The sequence below is a fragment of the Marmota flaviventris genome, chromosome 3 (genome assembly GCF_047511675.1).
Source record: "Marmota flaviventris isolate mMarFla1 chromosome 3, mMarFla1.hap1, whole genome shotgun sequence".
Lineage (NCBI taxonomy): Eukaryota > Metazoa > Chordata > Mammalia > Rodentia > Sciuridae > Marmota > Marmota flaviventris.
In genome coordinates, this window is record NC_092500.1 from 32,469,961 (window position 1) to 32,478,396 (window position 8,436).

The window sequence follows — 8,436 nt, forward strand, 5'->3', positions numbered from 1 at the left end:
AAGGTGAAATGTTCTTCATGATTTAAACAAATATTAGGTTCTTAAGGTGACAGAAGTCATCTGGTGACCATAGCAACCAAGTGGGCAAGGTCACCATAAAAGACAGCTTCCCAAAGTCCCCTGGTGCTAAACAGACAAACATTTTATTGGCATATTAATACTTCTTATAAACAAAAGCACTATGTCAAAGGTTGGGGTTGTGGCTCAGTGGCAGAGCACTTGCCTCACACATGTAAGGCACTGGGTTCAGTCCTCAGCATCACATAAAAATAAACAAACAAAAATAAAGATATTAAAAAAATAAAAGCACTATGTCCAATCTCAGCCTTTTTATAGAGGGCCAAGGAGCCTTATTTACTTTCCAAACTTGAGTTAATCCAAGACCCAGCACTACTTAAAAGAAGTGCTATGAGGTCATTGCTATCTAAGCAAACACACAGGGAGCATCTGGAGATATCGCATGTCACATGGTTATGTATTTCACACTTCCAGAGAAAAACAAGCAGGACAGAACTATCATCTAAATGCTATGTGATTTTAAAAAATCATAAATCTATCCTTAATGTGAAGCAAAGACCATAATATTGAGCCTAAACCATAGGATTAATAAAATTTAATGGAATAACTTAAGTACTGTATGAAGTATGAAGTAGTTGAGTATGAAGTAGTTGATATGAAAAAGCTTAAATACAATATAAATGGTCTAAATACTCAATAATAATTGATGCAAAGAGTTGTTTATAATCCTTAAACTATAGGCTTCAAGAACATTAAAAAGTGTTTTCAAAGCACAAACCTATTACTGTATTAAGAGTATGTCCATTTTTCAACTAGATTTTTTTTTGTAAATTGAAATAATTACTAGAATGAAAATGATATTATTTAATTAGAAATGCATGGTAAATTTTGCCTAAAACTATATAGATGTTTTTAGAAATGATACTGGTATTAATATTGAATGATTCATATTATTACATTTATTTAATTAGACCTTTAATAGCCCTTTAATTATTTAAATCCATAAAGCAATTACATTTTTAGTCTTTTAAATAAATATTCATCTCATATAGAGACAATCTTAAGATATATTTTCTGACTATGATAGAGATTTATGAATTACCTAGTTAGGTGTTTTTAATGAAGTTAAAAAGGCATCCTTTTCCTGGACATCAGTGTCAAAAGGTATCGTATATTATGCTTGTTTGCATGTTATTAAGTGTATTTTAAGCATATATCCAGTGAATGAACTCGACTAGAAAAAAAATCATTTTATGATAGTCTTGCAAGAAATCATCAGCTGTCAAAATTTAATAATCTATTTAAAATTTTTGTTTTAAAGTTTTCTGCTTTTATTCTTCTTTGTTTCATTAACTTATATGAAGCTCTTTGTTAAAATTCTAAGGAGACATTTGGTTAGGTAGAAATAATATTTTATCATGTGGAAGAAGATTATAAAAGGAGACAGACTGCCCTGCAGCTGCAATCTTAACTTGCTTCTCCAATGTGTTTATACTGTGTATAACTTCCTCCTACTATTGCTGTCATAATTAAGTGAATAATGTATCTAAAACATTTACAGAATACTCAGTACTTGTCAAAGACCATGTACATGCTCAGTAAATCTCAATCTTGACAAGAAAGATGCATGAAATTCAGATATACTTGAGAAATCAGTCATTAAATTGTACATTCAGGAATAACACAGGCTTGACTGGCATCAAAATATCCATATGATTCCTGTGGTGTGTACAAAGGTCAAGACTGGAGTCAGAATACCTGAATTCTCATGGGAACTATTATTTAAATGCTATGAAATTTTAAGAAATCATAGAGCTGTCTTTACTGTAAAGCAAAGACCATAATATTACGCCTAAACCATAGGCTTAGAAAAATTAAATGGAATAACTTAAGTAATTTGTTATATGAATTCTGGTCATCCACTCTCAAAGTGAGAGGGTCACCTTCTGCAATGGGATTCTAAAACTAAGGCTGGATGTGGCATGGCCTATTTTGGTCTTGGTATTAAAAACCTGCTTGTATGTCAGGGTCAGCCTGAAGCCACAGATGCAGGGCAGGCAGGTGGAAAGAAAGAACATGATCAGAAAAGAGAGGTCTGAAAAGGGCAGGCAAGGTGAAATGTACAGGTTCGATAAATAATATGGAGAGATTGAGAAAGGCAAGGCTTTTTAAAGTCCATGAATAGAAAGAGAATGCTTTGGTGTACTATGATGGATCAGCCAATACACTCTAAAGCACAATTTAAATACAAGCCATAAATCTTAAATAGCATCCCTCACCCAGTGATATCTCAGGTAGACATTATTGTTCCCTTTAGAATTTTAGATGAAGCAACCACCATTTGCCCTCATCGATTCACTTCTATGAAAGACTCAGTATTTACCAGTGAAACTGGATGTAATCTTTTCCACATAGCGAGATTTCTTTAACTCGAGGCTCTGATTCCCTTGTGCATTAGCGCTAATGTCTCTTCAAGGGACTTAGGTTGTGATAGAATCAGAAGCAGCATTTGGTATGTTCCTTTCAGCTGATTCTGGTACATTTTTCATCATGGTGGCACTATCAGAATCTTTCCATATCCACCATATTTTCAGTTTGTGACTTTCTTTGGTGTCCTATTGCTGATCCTGATATTTTGACATTTTTTTCTTTTTTGGCTAAGTTGCATTTACATAATTTTTTTCTATCAGCATCTTTTCACTTAGGAACTTGAGGTAGATGGTCTTTTCCAAAGATTTGCATATGTATATCCCATCATTCCTATTCTTATGATATCATGTTAACTCCCTTTTCTTGACAGGTGACATTTCTTATTTCTATTCCTGGAACGGGAAGATTTTATAACTGCCTCAATTTATATATTATGATGAAAATAATATTATATAATTTATGAGCCTTCTATCTGCCTCTCTCCTGGACAAATATTTGAGGAACCCCGATTTGACATGTGAAAAACCTGGCTGTACTGAAACTCCCAATCACCTGAAGAGGCAACACAGTAATAGAAATGCCTGAGGAAATCCAGGTGATACATTCTCCAGATGTTCTGATGTATGCAGCATACCTTTAGAGGATTCCAGCTCACTCCCAGAGACACCTTAGTTAATGCTGTATACTGTAGAGATAAATTGTCCTGAGCAAAATAAACTTTTTTTTTAAAGCCACTAAGTTACTTGGCAATTTGTTATACTACCCTAATAAACTGGAAAGCAGTCTTAGAAGTCAATTGCTAGTTCTTCAAGGAGAGAAGATGTGTATGTGTCTCAAAATGATACTGTATTTTTCACTCCAATTTTTTTCTCTCTTAGGAGTCATAGAGGTAAAAGATCTAAGTACTCTCTTTAGTTTAATGTCTTACATGGATGTTGCATTATCTATCAATCTTACATCTAATCTTTTGCACTCTCTGTTCAATGACAGTCTATGGAGAAGTATCAACTCTGCATGTTTACATTTTCCATATGTTTCTTACAAAGTTAGTAGAATTTTTTTTCAGTAGCACTGATATATAAAATACTTCCAGGTAAATCATTTTGGCCTGAACATAAAGTCAATTTGTCTAATTATTATAGAAAACATCATCATAGCTAAAAGAATAGCATGTATTTAATGAGATGATATGTTTACCATGACATGCATTTTTTTTTCCTGAATAAGATTCAGTTTGGGGCATTTAATAATTGGTATTCTTACAAGCTCTATACGCTGCAATTGTATAATTCTGACCAAATTCCAAAACTTATATCTGAAATGAATGTTAATTTGGTTGGCAATATAAATGCCATTTATTAAATAATGAACAATTAAAACAGTTCAAAATTATGTGTTCAACAGTGCTTTTTGTTTTCTCAGTATTTTGTGGTTGTATTATAGCATTATTATTTATGTAAATCTCTAAAATATATTTATATATTTTATTTTTTTTCAGGGGAGTACCAGAGATTGGACTCAGGGGCACTCAAATACTGAGCCACATCCCCAACCCTATTTTGTATTTTATTTAAAGACCAGGTCTCACTGAATTGCTTAGCACCTCATGGTTGTTGAGGCTGGCTTTGAACTTGAGATCCTCTTGTTTGGGCCTCCTAGACTGCTGGGATTACAGGTGTTTGCCACCACACAGGGTTATACTTATATATTTTAATAGATAAAATATTCAATTACCGTTCTCTCAGCTAATATACTGTGGTATGGGGCTTTGACAAATTGGCCAAATTGAGTGAAGAATTGACTTATGGTAATATAATTGTGTACAGTTATCCCAGGTAAATTTTGATTTAGGGTCAGCTATTTGGTGTTAGCTAAACTGAGCATAGAGTCTTAGGATATACTGTATCTTTGTATTTGGACAAAGGTAGATTTCTTTGGAGGAAGAAGTCAGCATAAGTTGAACAGATTCATACTACAGAGGAGAAAATCAATTATTTCTCTTATTTAAGCTATGATGAATAGGTAATACTGTATTAGACTCTTGAAAATCCACTTAAAGAAAGATACAAAGTAAATGACACTGTAAAATATTTTTTCGTGGTTCAAATTGTTCAAAAAATTTTCTACGAAATATTTTTTAGTTTCAATGTCAGGAAAAATCATTTGCTATACGCTTCAGTGGTAATATGGTAGAAATACTATAGTATATTTCTTAACCTTAAAACATGTTTGAGTCTGTTTACCTGTCTTCAATTTATCTATGTTATTTGGCTCATCTATGTGTCTATGTATATATGTATGTCTATGCATTCATCTATCATCTGTCTTTAGGGTTGATGTTAATAAGAGAATTCCTTTATATACAATTAAACAAGTGGTTTAATCCAATATTTATTCATTTATTTTAAAAAAATACGTTTTCCTGAGGAAAATATTTGTAGTACACAGAATTTAAAAAAATGTTAGTGTCAAGAATGTATCAAGATATTATACAAATCAATAAGAATAATGTAAGCAGCTCAAGAAAAAAAAATTGCATAGAGAAGTACCTAAAAATGAAGGAAATAGGGCCAATAATAAATGAAGAGATGGTCAACCTTATTGTTTCAATGTCAGGAAAAATCATTTGCTGAAAAATCATGTGACATTGAAACTAATCATATACACATGGGCTGGTGTTATTATGGCTCAGCAGTAGAGCACTCACCTAGCAAGTGTGAGACCCTAGGTTCGATTCTCATAACTTAAAAAAAAAAAAAATCAATAAATAAAGGTGTGTCCAACTACAACTAAAAAATAAATATAACAAAGTCATATACACAAAAGGCAAAATATTGTACCATCTTTCATTAGCAAAAACAATTATAAACGTGAAAAATGGCAGTATTTAGAAGGATCTTGACGACTGGGATCCACATCTTGTGAGTATGAAAATGGTATAGCCACTTGATGTCTGGGTGCTACACTGTGTCATGACCTCATAATTAAGAATTAATACATGCTGAGAGGACATAAGCGACACGTGGTGGAGCCTCCAGCCCGCCCCCGCGCGCCTTCCCTTCTTTTCCTCTGTGACACGCGGCAGCCCTGGCAACCAGCATTTGCACACTCACCCGCGTGCTCCAGCCCCACAAGTCCTCCCGCAGCTGGCCCCGAAGATGGCAGCTATCAAACTCTTCTCCTGCGGGCTACGGCTCTATGCCTCCACCCGCAGCAGCTCGGGAGGCGCCTGGTCCAAGGGAAGTGTGAGCTACTTCTCTATCAGTACTCGTCGCCACACCAAATTTTATACAGATCCAGTAGAAGCTGTCAAAGATATCTCTGATGGGGCAACGGTTCTGATTGGTGGCTTTGGGCTCTGCGGAATTCCAGAGAATCTTATAGGAGCTTTATTAAAGACTAGAGCTAAAGGATTAACTGCAGTCAGCAATAGTGCAGGGGTTAGTAACTTTGGAGTGGGTCTTCTACTTCGATCCAAGCAAATCAAACGCATGGTCGCTTCATACGTCGGAGAAAATGCCGACTTTGAACGGCAGTTTTTATCTGGTGAATTAGAAGTGGAGCTGACACCTCAGGGCACCCTTGCAGAGAAAATTCGTGCCGGTGGTGCTGGAGTTCCTGCGTTTTACACCCGCACAGGGTACGGGACCCTGGTTCAAGAAGGGGGAGCACCCATCAAATACAACAAAGATGGCAGCATCGCTATTGCCAGTAAGCCCAGGGAGGTGAGAAAGTTTAATGGTCAGCACTTTATTTTGGAAGAAGCAATTACAGGGGATTTTGCTTTGGTGAAAGCCTGGAAAGCCGATCGAGCAGGAAACGTGATTTTCAGGAAAAGTGCGAGGAATTTCAACCAGCCGATGTGCAAAGCTGCAGAAACCACAGTGGTAGAGGTTGAAGAAATTGTGGATGTTGGATCATTTGCTCCAGAAGACGTCCACATTCCTAAGATTTATGTCCATCGCCTTATAAAGGGAGAAAAATACGAGAAAAGAATTGAGCGTCTAACAATCCGGGAGGAAGGAGATGGAAAAATCAAATCTGGTAAACCTGGAAGTAATGTAAGGGAACGGATCATCAAACGAGCAGCTCTTGAATTTGAGGATGGCATGTACGCTAATTTGGGTATAGGAATCCCTCTTCTGGCCAGCAACTTCATCAGTCCAAATATAACTGTTCATCTTCACTGTGAAAATGGAGTCCTGGGTTTGGGTCCTTATCCATTTCAACATGAAGTTGATGCAGATCTAATCAATGCAGGCAAGGAAACAGTTACTGTTCTTCCGGGAGCCTCTTTTTTCTCCAGCGATGAGTCATTCGCAATGATTAGAGGGGGACATGTCAATCTAACAATGCTAGGAGCAATGCAGGTTTCCAAATATGGTGACCTGGCTAACTGGATGATACCTAGAAAGGTGGTGAAAGGAATGGGAGGTGCTATGGATTTAGTATCCAGTGCCAAAACCAAAGTGGTGGTCACAATGAAGCATTCTGCAAAGGGAAATGCCCACAAAATCATGGATAAATGTACGTTCCCCCTGACTGGCAAACAGTGTGTCAACCGCATCATTACAGAGAAGGCTGTGTTTGATGTGGACAGTAAGAAAGGGCTGACTCTGATTGAGCTCTGGGAAGGCTTGACAGTGGACGAAGTACAAAAGTGCACTGGGTGTGATTTTGCTGTTTCACCAAAACTCATGACAATGCAGCAAGTCACAACTTGAAATGTGGAGTAGACATTAAAATTTTAACAATTTTTGACTAGTTTTTGTCTAGTCACCTCAAGATTTATGCAGCCTTATAGATTTTGTTCTCTCAAGTGTACTATGATATTTTAATGAAAAACAAAAGGAAAACATTTATGATTATCTTATTTTCTAAGTACTTAGAAGGTTGTCTTTACCATTGGTGCTCACATTGGATGTATCTTTTTCATGTGTGCTATGCTAAGTTATATGCAGAATTTACTAAGATGGGCCCTAGGAAGAGTTTCATTTGATATGCTTTCCCTTATACCTAAATTATGGCTTAGTACTTATGAAAGAAAAATAATATATATGTGATTAGGAAGAATACCATCTTCATGATTGTTTTCCCTTCAGTCTCCTCTGATTTTTGCCTCCTGTCTGCCTATACCATCCTCCTTCCTCCCATCCTTCTTGTAGCTAAATAGATGCCGAAGAAAACAAGCAGGGATGTCTTTTGCAGGAGAAGTAACTTGTTTGTAAGAAAGACCAAAAGGTGTAGGATCTATTGCTGTTGATATACCATCAAGAAGCTGCCATAATAGACAACCAACCATCCATCTGTGCTTTGCCAAAGGCTAAGCTAACTATGGGAAAAGGGCTAGAAATCTAATTGATCTGCTTGGACAGTTTTCTCTGTTTTAAACAGTGTAGTATTCCTTTCTATCTAGTAGGATCCTTAAGATTACTTCCCTGTTACAGAGGCCCAGTGGACTACTTGCCATACTAGTGTCTGTTGTGTTCTGCTGCCTTTCCTATCCTCTACTATCCCCCCTCTCCTCCCCTCCCCTCCCCTCTTCTCTCTCTACCCCCTCTACTGTCATTCATTTCTCCCCCTTGTATTATTTTTCCCTTTCCCCTCACTTTCTCTTGTATGTACTTTTGTATAACCCTGAGGGTCTCCTTCCATTTCCATGCAATTTCCCTTCTCTCTCCCTTTCCCTCCCACCTCTCATCCCTGTTAAATGTTAATCTTCTTCTCCTGCTCTTGGACCCTACTCTGTTCTTAGTTACTCTCCTTATATCAAAGAAGACATTTGGCATTTGTTTTTTAGGGATTGGCTAGCTTCACTTAGCATAATCTGCTCTAATGCCATCCATTTCCCTGTAAATTCTATGATTTTGTCATTTTTTAATGCAGAGTAATACTCCATTGTGTATAAATGCCACATTTTTTTTTATCCATTCGTCTATTGAAGGGCATCTAGGTTGGTTCCACAGTCTTGCTATTGTGAACTGTGCT

The 8,436-nt window shown here is 36.5% G+C and overlaps 1 pseudogene; it reads left to right on the forward strand.

Annotated features, from left to right (window-relative positions):
• Positions 1-5,606: 5,606 nt before the first annotated feature.
• LOC114088073 (succinyl-CoA:3-ketoacid coenzyme A transferase 1, mitochondrial pseudogene) lies at positions 5,607-7,172 on the forward strand (annotated as a pseudogene).
• The last annotated feature ends 1,264 nt before the right edge of the window (positions 7,173-8,436 follow it).